General features: G+C 45.5%; 1 protein-coding gene across 3 annotated transcripts in view; it reads right to left on the bottom strand.

Annotated features, from left to right (window-relative positions):
* The window catches only part of LOC121548315 (ankyrin repeat domain-containing protein 11), a 124,596-nt gene that overhangs the window by 44,057 nt on the left and 58,249 nt on the right, over positions 1-22,290 (bottom strand). For 2 of the 3 annotated variants that reach the window (XM_045215929.1, XM_045215931.1), the window contains exon 3: positions 9,116-9,183. The exons of the other annotated variant lie outside the window; for it this stretch is intronic. The gene's annotated coding sequence lies outside the window, so the exon portion shown is untranslated. The remainder of the gene's footprint in view (positions 1-9,115; positions 9,184-22,290) is intronic. 3 annotated transcript variants of the gene reach the window in all.

The following is a 22,290-nucleotide window of genomic DNA, read 5'->3' as shown; positions in this document are numbered from 1 at the left end:
TGGACCATGTTAGTTTGTTGGTGATGTGGACACCAAGGAACTTGAAGCTCTCAACCTGCTCCACTACAGCCCCGTCGATGAGAATGGGGGTGTGCTCGGTCCTCTTCTTTTTCCTGTAGTCCACAATAATCTCCTTTGTCTTGATCACGTTGAGGGAGAGGCTGTTGTCCTGGCACCACACAGCCAGGTCTCTGACCTCCTCCCTATAGGCTCATCGTTGTCGGTGATCAGGCCTACCACTGTTGTGTCTTCGGCAAACTTGATGGTGTTGGAGTCGTGCCTGGCCATGCAGTCATGAGTGAACAGGGAGTACAGGAGGGGACTGAGCACGTACCCCTGAGTTGAGGATCAGCGTGGCGGATGTGTTGTTACCTACCCTTACCACCTGGGAGCAGCCCATCAGGAAGTCCAGGATCCAGCTGCAGAGGGAGGTGTTTAGTCCCAGGGTCCTTAGCTTAGTGATGAGCTTTGAGGGCACTATGATGTTGAACGCTGAGCTGTAGTCAATGAATAGCATTCTCACATAGGTGTACCTTTTGTCCAGGTGTAAAAAGGGCATTGTGGACCGCAATACAGATTGCATCATCGGTGGATCTGTTGGGGCAATATGCAAATTGGAGTGGGTCTAAGGTTTCTGGGATAATGGTGTTGATGTGAGCCATGACCAGCCTTTCAAAGTATTTCATGGCTACAGACGTGAGTGTTACGGGTCGGTAGTCATTTAGGCAGGTTACCTTGAAACATGTTGGTATTACAGACTCAGACAGGGAGAGGTTGAAAATGTCAGTGAAGACACTTGCCAGTTGGTCAGCGCATGCTCGGAGTAGACGTCCTGGTACGGCCTTGTGAATGTTGACCTGTTTAAAGGTCTTACTAACATTGGCTACGGAGAGCGTGATCACACAGTCATCCGGAACAGCTGATGCTCTCATGCATGTTTCAGTGTTACTTGCCTCGAAGCGAGCAAATAAGTAATTTAGTTCATCTGGTAGGCTTGTGTCATAAAAATATAGGGTACTGGGATTGGTGGCAATTGCACACCCTTATTTACCTTGATTGACGGAATTAGAGGCACTTTAGCTAATTAAGGGCTCTACCAGTGGTGAGGGGTGGCCCCTGATTCGAAGGAGTGGAACTGGGGTAGTAGAGCAGGGATTGGGCAGAGACAGACTGATTTAAGGAACAACTACAGTAAGGCGAAGGCAACACACGTTGCTCTAAATATCACACTGTCTCTACTTAAGCCTGGTAGATTTCACCCTCTTACTTACACTAACATAAAACATTGAGGCTAGGCTGGAGCTTTAAGCATGAATTCAGAGGGAACGTGCATGCCGAATCCAACCTCCATGATGTGGAGAAACATTTCTGAAAATGGGCCAGTCGATTACTCTGCCTACGCATCATGCATGCACACATCACACACGCGCTTAAAACCATGCACACAAAGCACCCAGCTAGCTTCATACCTGCAGCCCAGCAGGCTATCTCCATAATGGATAGTAAATCTGCTTTTCTCTACGATGGCTCTGGCATCACTAGTAGGTTGCGCTGAATGGTTATTGGATTTCCACCTAGTAGTGTACATGCATTGGCCATATAAAAAAAAGAGCATTTCATTATGCGTATTCATACAGATCAATGGAGCGTGTAACAGGGAGTCCATCTAATCAGAAGTGCATTTACATTGGGCCTATCAGCAGCTAGGAGGCCGGTGCTACTGCCATGGCAGCGAGCTAGATAAAGCCATGCTAGATTAGGATCCCAGCAAAACAAAGCCTAGGTCACTGCTACAATGGTACTGCTAAACTATTTATTTACTTCCATGGGACCTGTTTAGTAAAATTACCGTAACTCACTAGGGGCCATTATCCGACCACACACTGAATCTGCTTCTCAAAGATCTAGAAATTAATCTCAGTGGATCCCAAAGATGACAAACAAGACTGGGCCATCTCCCTCTACTTCCTCTGAACGCAGAAGGCAGCTGGGGTAATCACAGTTGGTCCTCAGAGCTCAACAGCCAATCTGGCTGAATGTATAGACAGGAGAGCCACCACGGGATTAGCCCCCTGAGCAGCTTCTCACAAGCTCCCTCACACGCATACACACGTACGCATAAAGGCTAACACAAGCCTCCGCACCTCACTCAACCCCCTACACACACCCCTCACTCACACCCACGCACTCTACAACTAATGAGCTGAAGCTTAAGCCTGGACTCACAGCCCTGAGAGGGGGCAGGCCTTGAAGACCTGCCGGGCCTCTGTGGGGGAGGAGAACATACACACACGTAAACAATGTAGGCTTACACATGTGCGTATGCAGACAAACATGCACCTATGGAGGGCAAAGAGCAGCACATCATTGCAGGGCCTGGTTGCAGAATGTAGAGCAGTCAGAAACCAAGCTCTGTTCTGTTCATAATCCCTCAGCTGAAACACTGCCCTTTACAACGCGCTGTGAACGGCGACAGCATCTTAAACCCCTCTGAGCCAGGGACAAATCAACTGCTCTCACATAGGCAACACAGAAACACACCACCATTCACAAAGCTAGGCTACATAAACAACCAGTTAGTGCTTCACACACCCATACACACCCACATCTGTGGAGGGAGCGGTGTGTTGTTCTCCCTCTCTCTGGTGTTATGTTTCTATGCTTGGCTGATCACGTGGCCCTGGCACACACAATAACTGTGGCGTCGGCGTGGTCCTTCTAGGAAACAGTGAGAATAGCCATGACACGCAGACTGATAACAATTGGAGTCAGAGTGCTGTGGCCAGCCATGCCGCACTGGTAGAGGTGAAGGCTGCAGCTCCTGCCAAGCCAAATCATGTCAGGATGAGACTGCAGCCAAAGAGAGGTGGGGGAACGGCAGGACGAACCCCACCCCCATCAAACATGCCCTTACTACCTCACACTGGAAATGAGGCCCGTCTTTCAATTCCCTACTCCTGAACTGAAATGAACACACGTTATGGGGGACTGACACTTCCGGCTTTGAAATTATATTACAGTCTCTAATCAAAATGCTAGCGGTAAGGACACCAGGGTACTATCAACGTGGTGTTTACCATGTACTGTGCTACAGCTAAATCAAATGAAAGGAGAAGAAATAGCTAGCATGGTTTCCCAGAACACATTCAGCAGGAACGTCATTGCCTACCACTCAGTGTGTATAATCAGGTGTGTGTGAATGTGTGCGTGTGTGAATTAGTGTGCGTGTGTGAATTAGTGTGTGTGTGTGTGTGTGTGTGTGTGTGTGTGTGTGTGTGTGTGTGTGGTCGTAAGAGAGATAAATGTGAGGCGCTGTGACTAGGGCTCCATTAATTAAGGATTATGGGAGGAGGTAAAAATAACCGTGGAGCGGAGCTGGATAATGAACAAAGCACAGAGGAGGAACACAGGGAGATGGGATGTGACCTTTACCAACATGAATATGAAAACAACATCAAAACAACACGCCATCAAGCTCTGCCTGCACCCATCTTGTCGTGCCGGGGTGAGAAAGCTGTCAAAACCTTTCCCAGACATAACGGGATTACGCAATCATGTGTGAAAGACACTCAGTAGATTACTGATGGGATGGGAGGCGTGGAGCTGGCAGGTTTACCAGAGAGAACATGGCTCGAGAGGTTTCTCAGGCCTCTCAGCCATACTAGTGTTGTAAATGTCTGACACTGCTAGGTTAGCTCCTCATGGGTCAGTAACCTAGATCTTACTGGGAAAGTGTGTGTGTGTGTGTGTGTCTGGGCCTCCTAAGAGCAGGCTGGGGCGCCAAAACAGGCCGAGGCCCCAGAGCCCAGACCACAGGCAGGCTGACAGGGGACAGTTGGCAGGGCTGCCTGAGACAACAGCATAAACAACCATGAGTGGAAACCCGATCCCTCACAGTGGAAAAAACCCTCAACGCACCAGGCAGGCAGAACAACAGCAGAGAAAACACTGCCATTATGCCACCTCATTCCACATGGAGCCTCTATGGCTGGGGAGCAGATTCACAGGAATCCTGGCCTGACACACACACTCGCCTTCTCTTGCTCTATGGGAAGTTGATTGGGAGCGTTCCGGGGGACCAAACAGAATGCTAATTTGTCCTGGTTCAGCAGTAGCAGTGGCATGAGAGGAGCCGCTCCCTCAGATCCCAGATGAATTATATATCAATGAGCAGGATAAAAGGCCCCTAACAGCACAGCACAGCAGTCTGAGAGCTGGGGCGGGGCCTGGGGTGCTGCTACGCACCCCCAAATGCCCAATGGGAGGTGGCTGCCTAAAGAGGGTACAGCCAGGGATCCACTGTGTGTGTGTGTGTGTGTATGGCTGGACGAAGGGAACCAATTGGCTGGAAAACACTGAAAGCTTGGCCAAGGTGAACGTCACACTAACGAGCTCAGAAGTTATTTCCCAGCGCCCACGCCCCCCTGGGGATCGCTGTATAACTTTGGAACATGTTCTCCACCAAGCACACCAGCAATTACAGCCACAGATGACCTGGAGCAGGCTGGCTCCACTAAATATGCTCTTTGCTTCTGAATACATTCCACCTTTAGCTCGGTCGTTCAATCGCTCTCTGGTCTCCCCTTTCTATCCTGTCTGCAATGTTTTCCTCCCCTTCTTATTGCTACAAAATGAAATCACCATTGGCCACCACTGAGCCCCACATATCCAGGGCAGCCCCCTCCCTCAGACAGACACTGTGTCCACAGCCAGCCGGCCAGCCCTGAGCCACACAATGGAACAATCAATACTCTCATTAGACAAAGTAGACCCGCACCAATTAGTGGTTTGGACTAGTGCCATCCAAGAACCCTTCCACTGAATCAATGACACTGGTCAACAAATATGGCAGTTTCCAATGACTAGGCTACCTGCATGGCTAGCCAGAGGGGATGTGAATGGATTAGCATGGAGTGTTTCTCTCTGCTGCCTGCAGTGGATTCTAATGCAGGTCTGCCAATTCACATAGGATTAGAGTACATTGCATGAAAAAGAATTGGCCAATGTTTATATGGTCCCCTTTCAAACAGCCAAATGTTTACCACATTCTTGTCACCATTCGCCTTTCATATCACCATTGCTTTTGCCAGGAGGGAGCAAGAGACATTAAACTTTCACCCTGTTGTTGTGATCATTGTCATGGTAACCTGAGTGACAGCAAGCACTTGAACGCAAATTCCTCAGACAGAAATATGATTACTAGGTCGTTTGGTGGAAATAAAAGTTTCGGCTTTGGAAATACCTTTCAGATATAAAGGTCGAAAAATAGTTGCCGGTATGGTAAAGTTGCCGGGAAAAAGTATTGGTATGAAAGAGATATTAGTTCCTCCTCAGTGAGGCCAAGGCAAGCTGAAGCATCACTGAGCTGTGACTGTCTGCCCATGTTATGTGTTACACTGGGCAGTAAACAAACTCTACACATGTAAGGAGAGAAGAAAGAGAAACACTTGATTAAGAGACAGAGGGTGTATCTGTTTTGAATAAGAAATATGTTGATGCACAGGCAGAGAGAGAGAGAGAGAGAGAGAGGAGATGGAGAGAAAATGAGAGGAGAGAGAGAGGAGAGGAGAGAGAAAGAAAGAAAGAAAGAAAGATTGAGAAATAAGCCTTCTAGCTATACGCTCACAACATGATTTCATAAGGCTGATGGAAAGACGGAATAAAAACAGTCTTCCTTCCCCCTCCTCATCGCTGACTACTAGACGATGTGAGAGCAGCAGCCACTCTGAATTCAGAGCACAGAGCCTCACGCTACAGTGCATTCTGGGAAGCCCTCTCCATTAGCAGCGCTGGAGCGGTATACACACACAGGCCTTGTTCAAGGGAGCAGATGGAATTGGAGGAGGTGGGGGAAGGAAAGGAAGCCCGCTACCTTAGTCAAGATGACCTTTTCCTTCTCAGAAAAACAGCTAAGCTTGGAGAGATACCTAGCTAGCACAGAGAGCTGCACAGCACACAACATAGTTTTAGCTTGCGCTAGGCTAGGAAGTGGAGACACTGGCAACAGACTCACATTCTGAGCTTGTACAGACCCATGGACATCTTGGAGAGCAGCATGGCCGTGTCATTCCCTGGGGCAGCACTGCGCCAAACTAGCACCGTTTGCCCTAGTGCTCCCTCCCCCACAATGACTGCAGAGCAGAGCAGGCCTTGAGGCCGGCTGGCACAACGCTCCTGGAGTAAATATTAGTAAATTGGGAAAAGTAATGACTGCAATAAAAGAGCTTTAGTGAGCCTTGCTCCCAGCAGCCAGCGTTGGGTCTGAGTGCTTTTAAGAGGCTCCGAGTAGACTTCCTCACTGATTTTAATACAGGCCTTTATGCCTTTAATGCAAGTGTTAACATAAAGCCAACCCGTTCACCACTTCAACCCAGGCCTCCTCCATTATTGTGGCTCCTGCAGAATGTACCATGTGGAGTACCAATTCTCTGAAGGCTTACATCTGTACCCAGTGAGAGACTGTCTGGCCCTAGTATAACAGTGGTAGAAGGAGGGGAAAGGCTGACACAGTGATACCAAATAATTTTTCTGAGAGAAGATCATCAGTTTCACAGGAGCTATCTGCGTTCAGTAAGGCGGCGTAATGTTCTTCTGTTCACTGTTTACGCCAGTGCAATGCTAACAGGTCACAGCTTTGCTGTATGGTTCCCTATGAGGGTGGCTAGCTTGGCTAAAATGGCTCCAGTGTGCTCAAGCCAGTGAACCAGGGCTGTGTGGGCGGCTTCAGCAGGATATCAGGGTCTTTGGGACACACTCACTCCAGTTATGAGCGGAGCCCTCTGTGTAAAACAAAAGATCTGAGTCACAAGACTGGCAGTCTGTCCACACACGCACTCACCACGAGGGGTTAGCGTCAACAATGACTTCACAAATCCAGACCTTTTCCTTTGACAACCATACACCAACAAAATTGTTCTCTTGCACTCAGGGTAAATGTGCTTTCCTTCAATCTGTGCCTTGGTTGACTGTGGTGGAAAAACACTTGTATAGCTGTGGCTTGAGTTCCCTTCTCATAGAGTCTGTATTTGAGCCTTGCTCCTGCTCCTGGCCCCAGGCAGGACAAAGAGCCCTGGCTATTGAGCCCTGGCCTGCTTTAGCCCAGGCAGGGAGCAGCAGTGTTTGGCCCCTATTGGGTTTCAGCTCTGAATGGATGGACAGGCTTCTCTGTCACAATGGCCACTCTGTTCTGGAGCCTCATTGGGGGAGTGGGGAGGCCGTGACCCCTCAGACTCAGGGAGGGGGTTGATGAGGAGGGTAAAAGGGGGGCGACAGACAATTTGGCTAAAACCAGTGCATTGTGGATTTCTTCTCAACTTATTCCCCTCCTCTTTTTCATGTCAAAGAATACAAATGAATGACCTGTCCAGCAGAATCCAGGTGACAGTACTTAACACTAGAAAGGCCTCGAGGGACCCCCCTTCCAGCCAATGACGTGTCTTTTGGACGTCAACATTTCAAGCTGCGCCTATCTCTTCATACAATTTGACAATTCATAGTATTGTCACCCACCAGACTATTGTCAATTTAATCTTGTCGTTAGGCTAACTCTATTAATATGTGTGAAATTAGTTTCAATATAGTTTAGGTACAGTTTTGATGGGCCATCTGCGCAGGCTGGCTGGCTGTGATGACTGGTGGTGAATGGGGAAGGGGGGAAATAACATGTCCTCTTAAAACTGCGTATAACACACATTTTTGTTCTTGATATTAAGATTCTAACAACGACTGTGTTGTTATATAGACTTATTTAGAAAAATTTAACATGTAAATTAGTTGTGTCCACATCACGCTGTCAGCTTTTCTAGTGCTAAAAGCACACACTTCATCATTCACATGGATTCTGTGGCTTGCACTTTTACACACCCTGCTATGGCCAGTGTTGGCCAAGCTTTTAACCACGACCTCAAATATAAAGTGAGTCAAATCACCAGACTGACTTATCACATCGTATCAATGGAGGGAAAAGACATGAAAACACCAGAAACACAATACCATTTCCCTGTGTAATTGTGTCTGTGTGTGATTGAGTGAGAGAGTAAATCTCTGTTTATATATATGCGTGTGTGTGTGTGTGTTTCGTGTTCCAGCTCTGCACTCCTCTGAATGGAAACTCCAGTAATTGACAGAGGCGCAGGCCTGAGGGGATAGTTCTTCCCTTTTTCACAGGGCATCACCACTCTGTTTATAATCAAAGCTGCAAGACACTTCCAGACACCAACTCCAACCAGATGTATGCAATTTAGACAATTAAATCTTTCCCCTAACACTCGGCAGCTCTACCGCAACACAGGCACTTCTCATCAGCCTGAGCCTCATATAGTCCTTACCTACCCCAGAGAGCTGAAGGGGGAGAGAGAGACATCATCAGCTCTCTCTCACTCTGTACCCGTGTCTCTGAAACATCCAGCCCCTCTCTAGTATGTCAGAAAGCTTTACACAGCAGAAAGAGAGGCAAGAGACAGGCAGGCCTCCGTGCACTGCTCTCCTGAAGCCATAAACTATCCCTCTCCTGCCACGCTCCCTCTCTCCTTCCCTCTTTCAGCCTGGAATTTCCTGTTGATGGCCCACTGCTAAACGCCCCACTTACTCTCATGGAAAAATTAGACAAGCTACAAACATTTTCTCTCCACTAGCAGGAAGGCAATCAGTGAAGAGAGGGAGGGAATGACAGAGTGGAGGGAAAAATAAGAGAAACGTGTCGTTGAGGGTTTTGGCGTACCAGGAGTTGCACCACACCGGCCCAGAGTCCTAATTATCCAGCCAGAGACAAGGCCTGGTAAGGCTGTAATGATACACCACAGCTCGTGATACAGACACCTCTGGATAGCAGAGATTAGGCCTCCCCTGGTCTGGTCAGGCAGCCTGCAGCATGTGACTGGGCCAGCAGACATGTGGAGTATAGAGAGAGAGCTGCTGATATAACACAGCTCTATCAGATAAGCCAGGCCAGGGAGAGAGAGGAGGACGTTGGGAACATCAGGTAGGCTGGCCTGGACTGAGATGGATGGACGTGGGCAACAGATTGGATGCGTTAGCTAGTGTGGTGGTGGTGTTAATTGGTTTTTGTAAGGGCTGGGTGGAGAAGAGAGTCGAGGAGGGCGGCCCCTGGTCTTACCAGTTGAACAGCAGTGGCACGGGATCCACGACAGCCTGGGCGCTCAGAGGACAAGGGGTGCATTGAGACTGGGGAGAAGAGAAAGATGATACACGCATGAGAATGTGCAGACCGCATACCCTGGCCACTCATGTTCCCTCCACAAAGCTCCCATTTTCCCCCAACCTCCCCCCTAGTGGTTTCCTGACGCTCTCCCTTCACCCTCTGCATGTCTCTCTTATGTTCCAGTACAAATGGACTTGGCCAACACTGAAAGGTAGTCTAATACATTTCAGCCCAACTTAGGATGTTTTCCTCCCATCTTTCCCTTAGTCGTTGTGCGGTTGAGTGACTCATCAAAATCCTCAGTATGCTCCTTACATCAAGAGGCACGCTCACACTGACATAAAAGGAGGCATAGAAAGGGGAACACAAAAGGACACACATGTGCGCACTCCAACGGCTCCTAAAAGTAGGCCAGGGCATCTAGCTGTTCTTCAAGGCCTCTAAGGCCTCTGCGTCATTCCTAAACGCCTGTGACAGTCGTGTGCATCTATCCAGCCTTCCATCCCCCGCCACAAGACTCATGTTTAGTGTTCCCCTGACACACATCTTTCCAGGCCTCCCCTCTTCAGTTCTATAACACACACACACGCGATTGCATAACAGCATGTGGGAGTGGGGGCCCCTGTGCTGTGCTGTGAGGGGGGGGCTGGGGCTCCACTCAGTCTCTGAGCAGAAGGCTACATTCATATGCAGATACTGGGGGCCATGTGTGGAGAACAGGAGAAGAATCGCCTTCCAACACTGGAACCAATCACTCGTTCACAGTGAAGACTTCCAGGAAAACAGAAATAGAAACAAATAAACAAAGCAATTAGACACCTTCTTTCCACCCTTTATGTAACTTAAATAGGGCTGCCTTTATAAACAGTCCCAGTCAAATAGGAAGAGGGGCTTAAAGCAGATTTAAATCTCATCTGCCGGGCCTCAGCAGCCAACAGGTTACAAAAAGGATTGGGGAAAGTTGCATGGAGGGTCAATCCCAATTTTGCATAATGACCCCATTTTGAAACTATCATTTTGTCAGTAAGATGGCAACTTTAAGAGCAGAGCACATCCCCTATGGACAGCTCGGTGGGTAGTGTCAGTGCTAAACCAAATAGTAGTCAGGCCCATTTAGAACAAAGCCCTTTTCCCCCCCATCAGGAGAGCTGGGGAGACACACAGAGAAAATGTCCTCTAATAGGTCAGCCAGTCACTCACTTTACCAGAGTGCATAAGTAAACACAGCCAGGGAGTGTCGTCTTTTTTTGGTTTAACTCGTGGTATAAACCTGGGATGGGCAGTTAGGACTGGGAATGCCATGGATATTAGCTTGGGTTTACAGCCAAAACACTTAAGATTACTACAAGCTCTACGCAGATGCAAGATTGCAACACTCAATGTCATTTTTAGACACAAAAAGGGGCAGCTCCTTGTAATATCCTCTGGCATTCTACATACTTTTTTACTACCTGAAAATTGAGACGCGCCGTATCATTCCTTCCACAGCCGTGGAGGCAGTGTTGTTGCTTGGTTCCTTGATCTGATCTACAGGCTACATAGACTATTCATATTGTGCATTGATAAACAAATATAATCTCAGCAACTGTTCAAACAGTAAACCAAACAACAAGAATCGACCCAAAAACGTATTTAGTTTACAAGTAATAACTAGCGATTACAGGCTATTGTAAAATGGTAGAACCTGCTGTAGCCAACTAGCTAGCCATGTACTTTTTTCTCCATTATGTTTTATTTTTTTAGCTGATATGGGAATGAATACACAAGCAGCATATCAAACAAGTATAGTGTTTACGGTTACATCAGCAAATATAAGAACATTTGCCAGGGCATATTTTTCCAATTATAAACCTGATTATTTCACATGAAGATGTGGGAAGCTAAAAAGGCAAGCTAGCTAGGCTGCCAACTAGCTAATACTACTAGCAAGGGAAGGTGACTCTTCCTTGCTTTCACAAAATGAAAAGACAAAAATGTGCTATCGCCCCCTTGTGAATGGGAGTGGGATCGACGAGGATATCACATTACCTAAAAAGGTGTCCGCTACTCCAAATATCCCATTCTGCCCACATGCACGCACGCAGATCAACGGAGTAAAGCGTGTAGTAACCTTTAGGCCTTGCTACAAACAAGAACATACCTGTGGGGGGCCTCTTTCCCTATGACTTACATTTCTTGACATCAAAATGTTGGGTTTAGGTGTTAAATGTCCCGCTAGGCAGTAAAAAAATAAAAAATAATCTGAGAAGGATGTGATTCCCATTAGAAGAAGATAGTTTCCCATTAGACAAGGGGAATGCAAGATGGGTTGTTTCCTGGAGTCGGGGGTTGCATTAGCTTTTAGAAATCTGCATTATCAAAACGCAGACCATCAAAATCTGCGTTTTAAACCATTTCACCTGCATTTTATATTGAAAGTCAACAGTGTTTATTTGCTTAAATAGATTGATCAGGGACGTGCAACTATGGTTTTTATTCACACAAAATAAATGAATGTAACATTCAGCAGAAATCAGATGACAACGGAAGTGCAACAATAGGGATTCCTTGCTAAAACGATGCATGGCCATCAGATTTCTCATGCTCATCATAGAAAGAATGTCACCACCTACATCTTGCATTTTAACTTGCTACAGGAGAAAAACTACACCGGAGAAAAGTACTTCAGTCAGAGCGTTGTCTGCTGATCGAATGCCCGTTCGTGATTTATCAAGACAATTGTAAATATTTATCATCTGAGTGAAGAAGTGCAACTGAAGCACACTAAATTAGTCCTTTTACATCATGATTTGGAGCGAAATGTGACTGAAGCCGAGCAGAAATTACAATAAGAAGCATTTTTGATCTGCGTTTACTAAACACAGCTAAATATAGTTTGTGTTTTATCTTTTTTTCTGCGTGAAAAACGCAGAATTCTAAGTTAACGTGACCCTTGGGAGTTACATGTGTGTTAGCTGGAGGTATTGAGAGCCACTTCCTACTGTAGGCATGGTTCTCCCTCCAGAATGAAACAGCTGCGCTGTGCTCCCTTCAATAACAAACCTCTGCCTCTCCTCTGACAAAACACAACCCAAGGTAAAATAGGACAAATTCTTAGTGTTTCTAATGTATGAGACACTCAAGGAAAGTAAGTGCAAGATATTATGTCTGCACACTCTTTTTCCACTTCACATAGGTCTAAACTCTGCACCCCAGCCTGCTAAACAAATTAGGGCAAAATGTAATGAATTTAAAAGCACATAAGTATGTTAGTTTCGACCAGATACGGTGAGAGCAGAGGCAGAGAGTGCGCCAGAATTCTCTCGGGTAGGCCAGAGTCTCAGCTCAAAGTCTGTCACAGACGCAGTCAGCTTAGATCAGACCAAACCCCAACTCACTGTACCGTGCTGTACCATACCCTGGTCTACACAGCCCAAATCCCATCAGGAGAGCTGGGGAGACAAACACACAGAGAAACTGTCCTATAATAGGTCAGCCATTCACTCACTTTACCAGAGTGCATAAGTAAACACACAGCCAATGACCATCGTTTCACACTGATTCTTGGAGATCTAGCCGACATAAAATTGGCAGTAAGTTACACTCTATTAGAGCAGCACAAACTAAGCAACAAGCTATTCTGCTCCCATGTGATTTTAAGCCATCAACCATACAACACCCAGTGGAGCAGACTCCTACATTTCTAAAACAGGAAATGTAGCCTAAGCTTTCTGGTTGGTTGCTAGTGGATTTCAGCAATTAGGTCAGAGTGAAGGCTGTGCAGAGAAGGGTTATGTTTAAACATGACATGTTCCCTCTGCTTTGCCTTCCTTGATTTTAGTTGTAGTACATTGAAAGGCCAGGTGAACATGAAACTCTGGGACAACATCACCATAGAACCTCCCATGGGGACTGGCCTGGCAAATTTCACACAAAAACAACACTGTATGACGACATCATGCAGCATGCTTCCAAAATGAGAACACAAATCAATCATGACAAATAGCTCAAAAATCACAGAGACACTTGCTCAAAATAAAGGCAGAGAAAAATGGTGCTCTAACCCAATCCAAACCACATTCATTTTCTCTCTTTCTTGCCTTCTGAATGTGAGAATCTGTGGAGTGCAAAAATCCGTGGGCATGTGAACCGTAGAAAAATGAGTCATGGTGACCTACATAGGCAGTGTGTGGAAGAGAAGGTTGTGCTTCTGCATATAAAAGTATTTACTTGGCTCCATTCTGCATGCACCTTCTCACTGAGAGGGGAGGAGAAAAACAGAGGAGAGAAGGGGCTATGAACGAAGAGAAGAGAGGGAACAGAGGGAGCAATAGAACTGCAATAACATTGCAAGGTAGATGACTGAGATGATGACATTAGGGGGAGAGAATGGAGTGATTCTCTGTTCTTTCTCCAACAGAACAGAGGCCAGAGAGCTTGAGGAGGAGAGGACAGGGAAGTTAGTTGGAGAGGGAACAACGAGGGGGAGGAAGTCATCTTTGATTCAGCCATTATTACTGGACCTTCCTGACTGCACCCCTGTCCAAATCTCTTGTCTTTTCCCACTCAGACACAGCACTTAATCTATTCAAAAGATGGACAGACACAGGAGCCAAACACATTCCCCACAATGCATCACAGAGGCACGTAAACACGCACAGACACTCAGTCAAGGTCCTGGTAGGAAACAGGTCTGCGCACTATCCTCTCAGAGACCACACATAGGAAAATATTCCCAAAAGGCTTCCCTGGCCGCATTCACAATAATCCACTCATACTTTAAGGAGAGCATATCACCATTAATTGAACGAAAAGTAGATTCATCTGCTCACTGCCTTGGATCTATAGGCACAGATATACAGCTGTGGAAAGAATTAAGAGACCACTGCAAATGTTTCTTAAATCAGCATCTCTACATGTATGACAGCCATTCCCTTCCAGTGTCTGTTGAATTCCAACACAGGCACACCTCATTCTACTGAATTAGGTACTGATTAGGTGATCACATGAACCATATCTTATTTAACGAGGAAAAGTATAAAAACCACTGCTGTGGTCATCACTATCCTCTTGCAATAGGACCAGCTGGATGGCAAAAACAGTGCTAATAGTACCTCAAAAGTAATAATCAAAAAATAACTATTGACCATGTCAAAAGAGTTGAAAAGGAAAGTTTTGAGTAAGGAAAAGAAGGGTTCAATTCTGGCTTTACTGGCAGAGGGATACAGTGAGCGTCAGTTTGCTTCCATCCTTAAAATTTCAAAGACGGCGGTTCATAAGAACAAGGTCAAGCAGCAGACATTGGAGACAACAAAGCTACAGACCAGCCAAGGGCGAAAACGACTCTACTGACCGGGATGACCGCCAACTAATTTGAATGTGACCCAACAACCGTAGGATGACATCAAGTGACCTACAAAAAGAATGGCAAACGGCAGCTGGGGTGAAGTGCACGGCGAGGACGGTTCGAAACAGGCTCCTAGGGGCAGGGCTGAAGTCATGCAAAGCTAGAAAAAAGCCCTTCATCAATGAGAAGCAAAGAAGAGCCAGGCTGAGGTTTGCAAAAGACCATAAGGATTGGACCGTAGAGGACTGGAGTAAGGTCATCTCTTATGAGTCCAATTTTTTGCTTTGCCCAACACCTGGTCGTCTAATGGTTAGATGGAGACCTAGAGAGGCCTACAAGCCACAGTGTCTCGCACCCACTTTGGTGGAGGATCGGTGATGATCTGGGGGTGCTTCAGCAAGGCTGGAATCGGGCAGATTTGTCTTTGTGATGGACGCATGAATCAAGCCACGTACAAGGTTGTCCAGGAAGAAAACTTGCTTCCTTTTGCTCTGACATTGTTCCCCAACTCTGAGGATTGTTTTTTTCCAGCAGGACAATGCGCCATACCACACAGCCAGGTCAATCAAGGTGTGGATGGAGGACCACCAGATCAAGACCCTGTCATGGCCTGCCCAATTTCCAGACCTGAACCCCATTGAAAACATCTGGAATGTGATCAAGAGGAAGATGGATGGTCACAAGCCATCAAACAAAGCCGAGCTGCTTGAATTTTTGTGCCAAGAGTGGCATAAATTCACCCAACATCAATGTGAAAGACTGGTGGAGAGCATGCCAAGAAGCATGAAAGCTGTGATTGAAAATCAGGGCTATTCCACCAAATATTGATTTCTGAACTCTTCCTAAGTTAAAACATTATTTTCTTTGCATTATTCCAGGTCTGACAACATTGCATCTTTTTTATTATTTTGACCAGTTGTCATTTTCTGCAAATAAATGCTCTAAATGACAATCTTTTTATTTGGAATTTGGGATAAATGTTGTCAGTAGTTTATATAATAAAACAAAAATGTTATTTCTACCCAAACACATACCTACAGTGGGGGAAAAAAGTATTTAGTCAGCCACCACTTGTGCAAGTTCTCCCACTTAAAAAGATGAGAGAGGCCTGTAATTTTCATCATAGGTACACGTCAACTATGACAGACAAAATAAGAAAAGAAATCCAGAAAATCACATTGTAGGATTTTTTATGAATTTATTTGCAAATTATGGTGGAAAATAAGTATTTGGTCAATAACAAAAGTTTCTCAATACTTTGTTATATACCCTTTGTTGGCAATGACACAGGTCAAACGTTTTCTGTAAGTCTTCACAAGGTTTTCACACACTGTTGCTGGTATTTTGGCCCATTCCTCCATGCAGATCTCCTCTAGAGCAGTGATGTTTTGGGGCTGTCGCTGGGCAACACGGACTTTCAACTCCCTCCAAAGATTTTCTATGGGGTTGAGATCTGGAGACTGGCTAGGCCACTCCAGGACCTTGAAATGCTTCTTACGAAGCCACTCCTTCGTTGCCCTGGCGGTGTGTTTGGGATCATTGTCATGCTGAAAGACCCAGCCACGTTTCATCTTCAATGCCCTTGCTGATGGAAGGAGGTTTTCACTCAAAATCTCACGATACATGGCCCCATTCATTCTTTCCTTTACACGGATCAGTCGTCCTGGTCCCTTTGCAGAAAAACAGCCCCAAAGCATGATGTTTCCACCCCCATGCTTCACAGTAGGTATGGTGTTCTTTGGATGCAACTCAGCATATTTTTTGTCCTCCAAACACGACGAGTTGAGTTTTTACCAAAAAGTTATATTTTGGTTTCATCTGACCATATGACATTCTCCCAATACTCTTCTGGATCATCCAAATGCACTCTAGCAAACTTCAGACGGGCCTGGACATGTACTGGCTTAAGCAGGGGGACACGTCTGGCACTGCAGGATTTGAGTCCCTGGCGGCGTAGTGTGTTACTGATGGTAGGCTTTGTTACTTTGGTCCCAGCTCTCTGCAGGTCATTCACTAGGTCCCCCCTGTGTGGTTCTGGGATTTTTGCTCACCGTTCTTCTGATCATTTTGACCCCACGGGGTAAGATCTTGCGTGGAGCCCCAGATCGAGGGAGGTTATCAGTGGTCTTGTATGTCTTCCATTTCCTAATAATTGCTCCCACAGTTGATTTCTTCAAACCAAGCTGCTTACCTATTGCAGATTCAGTCTTCCCAGCCTGGTGCAGGTCTACAATTTTGTTTCTGGTGTCCTTTGACAGCTCTTTGGTCTTGGCCATAGTGGAGTTTGGAGTGTGACTGTTTGAGGTTGTGGACAGGTGTCTTTTATACTGATAACAAGTTCAAACAGGTGCCATTAATACAGGTAACGAGTGGAGGACAGAGGAGCCTCTTAAAGAAGAAGTTACAGGTCTGTGAGAGCCAGAAATCTTGCTTGTTTGTAGGTGACCAAATACTTATTTTCCACCATAATTTGCAAATAAATTCATTAAAAATCCTACAATGTGATTTTCTGGAAAAAATTCTCAATTTGTCTGTCATAGTTGACGTGTACCTATGATGAAAATTACAGGCCTCTCTTTTTAAGTGGGAGAACTTGCACAATTGGTGGCTGACTAAATACTTTTTTCCCCCACTGTATAAATAGTAAAACCAGAGAAACTGATAATTTTGCAGTGGTCTCTTAATTTCTTCCGCAGCTGTATAGTAGCTTTCCTACTATTAGACTATTGAACTGCCTCTGGTGCACATGAGGGCAACAGCATTCCATTTTTAATCAATAGGCTTTGCAGAAGTATTCAGTTCCCTTTGAAGCCCAGCCCTGGATCTGGTTTCCTAATCACCTCCCCATCCCCCCAGCCTTTCCAATACAATGTAGCTGTTTTCACACACTGCATGAGGCAGAGCTGGGTCAGCCTGTTTAGGGAGAGAGGGAGGAGGAGAGGGGAGAGAGACCTGTCCCTGGCTCAAACACAAATTGACAAGATTGGACAAAATCCCAGACTAGGGCCAGCATTCAACACAACTAGCGTCCTGCACATAGCTAGCTAATGGTGGAATTATCTTCCTCCAATGGTGGGCCTGCTTTCCTGAAATCAATAATAAAGCTATTATCCAAATCACAACAGCAGGAGAAAGGTTTCTGTCTGATATCTGAGTAGCCAACAACATTCTATGCAGCAGTGTGTTGAGAATTAATAGCTCTTCCAAGGTGTCATGTAGGAAAATATCTTTATACAAAGAAACAAAACCACGAGAACAAAACGTGGGTTTGTGTTATGCTGAAAAACACAGAAAAAAAAAAACTACAACCAAGGGTCTTAAAGGGATACTTTGGAATTCTGGCAATGAGGCCCTGTATCTACTTCCCCAGAGTCAGATTAACTCATGGATACCATTTGTATGTCTCTGTGTCCAGCATGAAGGAAATTAGAGGTAGTTTTGTGAACCAATGCTAACTAGCATTAGCGCAATAACTGGAAGTCTAAGGGTATCGACTAGCATGCCAGCAGATACACATAGACTTCCAGTCATTGCTATCTACTAGCATGCTAGCAGATACCTATAGACTTCCAGTTGTTGCACTAATGCTAGTTAGCAATTGCGCTAGCGCTAGTTGGCAACTTCCTTCAAACTGCTCGCAGAGACATAGAAATGGTATCCACAAATTCATCTGACTCTTGGGAAGAAGATAAAGGGCCTCATTGCCAAAATCCCAAAGTATCCCTTTAAGAGTGGTAGTGGGTTAGCTCAGAGAAAACACCCTATGGTGAGGGAGGAATTGCTCAGCAAAAGGCAAACAGGCTAGTTAGTGAGCTCATCCCCATATAGCCCAGGCAGAGGCCTAATTGTTCAGCATTTCCCGACAGAGCTAATTAAAAAAAGAGAAGAGGTGGAGGAGGAGGAGGAAGCAACAGAAACAGGGCATTGATCAGCCAGGAGGGGAGGCCTAACAAACCCAGCAGGAGCTGCAGTGATACACACTCCAATATTGATGGGCCTACAAACAGAGCGTTTAACAGATACAAACCAAACACATGGGTTGTTATCAATGATGTGTATAAACCCTGGATTGCTGATGCCCTTGTATTGGCCATTGAGGGGCTTTATTGGCACTACCCAGTAAGAGTAGTCCTCCATAAGAATGAATGGAATTCTACAGTATTTCAATGAAATGTTAAGGACAAAATTACATGTATTTAAGTATACTTTTTTTGTAGTAGTGTGGAAAGTAAAATTAGTACTGCCCAAAAAATTACTTGAAGGAAAACGTTTATTTTTTTTTGGGATGTTTAGCTAACACAATATAATTTAAAAGTATGCATTAAGATGTCTGTAATAGAATAAACGTGTCCAAAACGAATGTATATATTAATAAATGCATTTCTACAGCTTCCAAAATCTTTTTTTACAATGGAGAAGGAGTACCAAGATGGCTTCAATACAGTGCCACTATGTCAGTCATCCAGGGTTTATTTATATATAAATCATTGGTATTTATATATAAATCATTGGTATTTATATATAAATCATTGGTATATATATATATATATATATATATATATATATATATATATATATATATATACATTGGTTGTTATTGCCTAGTACCCTGGCTAGGCCTAGCATTGTGCAGAGTGGAGCCCAGCCAGTTAACAGTGTTGTTCTGGGTCAGGATTCTCCAGCTTGTCTTACTGCATTAAGAGGGGAGGGGAGGGGAGGAGAGGAGACTGTTCTGAGGAGATTCAGCTTTCCTCTCTGTGTCTGGTTTCTGCTGCGTCACCACTAAAGCTGGTGGGTCTGATCACTGCCAGAAACCTGAGGGATCACACAGCCTCAGCCAGAGAGCACTGCCAGCACCAAAACCAACTCACTTTGTAGATGCACGCACACATACACATGAACGCACACACTTACACACTGCTGTAAAACTAACACAACCTTGTACAAGTAGGACGGAGCCTAGCTTAATCCCTGTGAAACCAAAGACAACTGGCTTTGACCACCCAAGAAACAGAGGAGCAACATGAATGCTCTTGCATTTCAATGCAACATCAAAGTAGGAGCGTCTGGATCAGACCCAGTCAAATGCTAGGTATCTGTCACTGACAGCTTCAAACTTGTACCAGCTGATTCCAACCCACCAACACCACAATCATCTTCTTCAGCAGCACCTATTGGGTGGTAAATTGGAGACGAGACAGCTCGTCTACTCATCCCAGTCAGAATGGTGAGAATTGAGGACAAACACGTGGAGGCCCAGGCCTGAGACCCAGGATGTCTGCTTTCAATCACAGCCCTCTTTTAAACAAACAACCTCTGACACAGTCTCCTCTGAAACCCTCTCCTCTGCCCCATTTCCCCTAGATAACCTCGGTTGCAACAGGCAGCAGTGGAACCAGGACTTTATTAAATGGCGGTGGTAGTGTAGTGCCTAGCCCTATTAGGAGTTTAACATTTCAGGCTATTCCGTTAAAACAACCAGAGCCTATGCACACTTAATAATCAAAATTAATATCTTCATTGCCGCATTTCAAACAGTCCTTTTGTGAGGCGCAGCCGGGAACTACTTCTGTATGATGGCGAGTATAGGGTCAATAAACCAGGAGGATTCGCCATCATCATTTAAAATCTCCAGTTTGGGAAGATTTTGGCTTCCCAGTAGATAAGGACGATGGACAGAGAGTTGTGGACAAAACATTAACAGTATATCGCCACTGCTTAACGAGAATAGCCTATGTAGCTGTCAACACCTCAAACACATTTATGCCGAAATCACCCCAGTATTCCTACCGGCGGAGCGAGACGAAAACGCTAAGAAACAACTTTTGTCTCCATTCAAGCAGCCCTTCGCAGCTGATTCTGACCTGACCGGGCCAAAGAAATTACAAGAGTGATAGGGGTTTATAGCCGCAAACATGTGCCCATTCTCGGGGGTTGAGAATAGGGGGTTTCATTCAGCACCTCGTGAAAGTGCTCAAGACACATTATGAACTTCCCTCTCCCAACCATTTCAGCAAACAGGTAGAACCTGCTCTATATAAGCTAGCATTTCTCCTATTTGTCTGCCTCTTCAGTCGAGGGTGCATTGTATGGTGCCGTTGCGAATGTCAGACTCCACTCTGCGTGGCACATCGATCTGCAGGTTGAACATAGTGAGATTGTAAACTCCTAAATTGATAGTGCAGTTTGTTTAGGAGATTTTACAGCCAACTAGCTAATTCCTTCACATGCTGAAATTGACTTTGGTATTATTGTGTTTAGCTAAGTTTGCTAGCTAGATACACTTAATAGCCAAAAGTATGTGGACACCTGCTCGTCGGTCATCTCATTCCAAAATCATGGGCATTAATATGGAGTTGGTCCCCCCCTTTCTGCTATAACAGCCTCCACTCTTCTGGGAAGGCTTTCCACTAGATGTTGGAACGTTGCTGAGGGGACTTGCTTCCATTCAGCCACAACAGCATTAGTGAGCGGGCACTGATGTTGGGCCATTAGGCCTGGCTCGCAATCGGAGTCCCAATTCATCCCAAAGGTGTTCGATGGGGTTGAGTTCAGGGCTCTGTGCAGGCCAGTTAAGTTCTTCCACACCGATCTCGACAAATCATTTCTGTATGGACCTCGCTTTGTGAACGGGGGCATTGTCATGCTGAAACAGGAAAGGGCCTTCCCCAAACTGTTGCCACAAAGTTGGAAGCACAGAATTGTCTAGAATGTAATTGTATGCTGTAGCATTAAGATTTCCCTTCACTGGAACTAAGGGGCCTAGCCCGAACCCTGAAAAATTGCCCCAGACCATTATTCCTCCTCCACCAAACAAGCTTTACACCACTCCAGCCGACGCTTAGCTTGCGCATGGTGATCTTAGGCTTGTGTGGGGATGCTCGACCATGGAAATCCATTTCATGAAGCTCCCGACAAACAGTTCTTGTGCTGACGTTTCTTCCAGAGGCAGTTTGGAACTTGGTAGTGAGTGTTGCAACCGAGGACAGACGATTTTTACGCACTCCGTGGTCCCGTTCCATGAGTTTGTGGCCTACCACTCCGCGCTGAGCCATTGTTGCTCCTAGACATTTCCACTTCACAATAACAGCACTTACAGTTGACCGGGGCAGTTCTAGCAGGGCAGAAATTTGACGAACTGACTTGTTGGAAAGCTGGCATCCTATGACGGTGCGACGTTGAAAGTCACTGAGCTCTTCCATACGGGCCATTATACTGCCAATGTTTGTCTATGGAGCTTGCATGGCTGTGTGCTCGATTTTATACACCTGTCAGCAACGGGTGTGGCTGAAATAGACAAATCCACTAATTTGAAGGGGTGTCCACATACTTCTGGCCATGTAGTGTACCTAGCTAGCCAGCCAGCCAGCCCATAGAGAGAATTGCGTGTTTTGTAGTCGACTTGAGCTACCAACCTTAAAATAACGACAAAATAAAACATTTGTTCACCCAAAAAAAACACTGTAAATTATGGGAATTGGTGGTTTTGGGAGGATTTTTCCCTTTAACAGTGACAGCCCATCACTTTACCCCGGAGTGGGAGAGGATAAGTACCGTGCAACAGATCCCTTTATGAGAGTCACAAGTGCGCATTTTTTCTCTATGTAAGAAAAATATTATAGCACAGGCCTATACAATGTCTGAGCCATGTTTACATATAGATTTCACACGCATATTGCACTTTATTTTAGTGTTGTTTTTGATGAGTAATCATGTGTTTTCACAAATCCGGAATACCAACACTTTTTATTTTCTTTAATAAACAAAAAGTAACTACAGTAACTGCAATACGTACCGAAAGGTG

The sequence above is a fragment of the Coregonus clupeaformis genome, unplaced genomic scaffold, assembly GCF_020615455.1.
Source record: "Coregonus clupeaformis isolate EN_2021a unplaced genomic scaffold, ASM2061545v1 scaf0558, whole genome shotgun sequence".
Classification (NCBI taxonomy): domain Eukaryota; kingdom Metazoa; phylum Chordata; class Actinopteri; order Salmoniformes; family Salmonidae; genus Coregonus; species Coregonus clupeaformis.
This window is presented reverse-complemented; position numbering and strand designations above follow the sequence as displayed.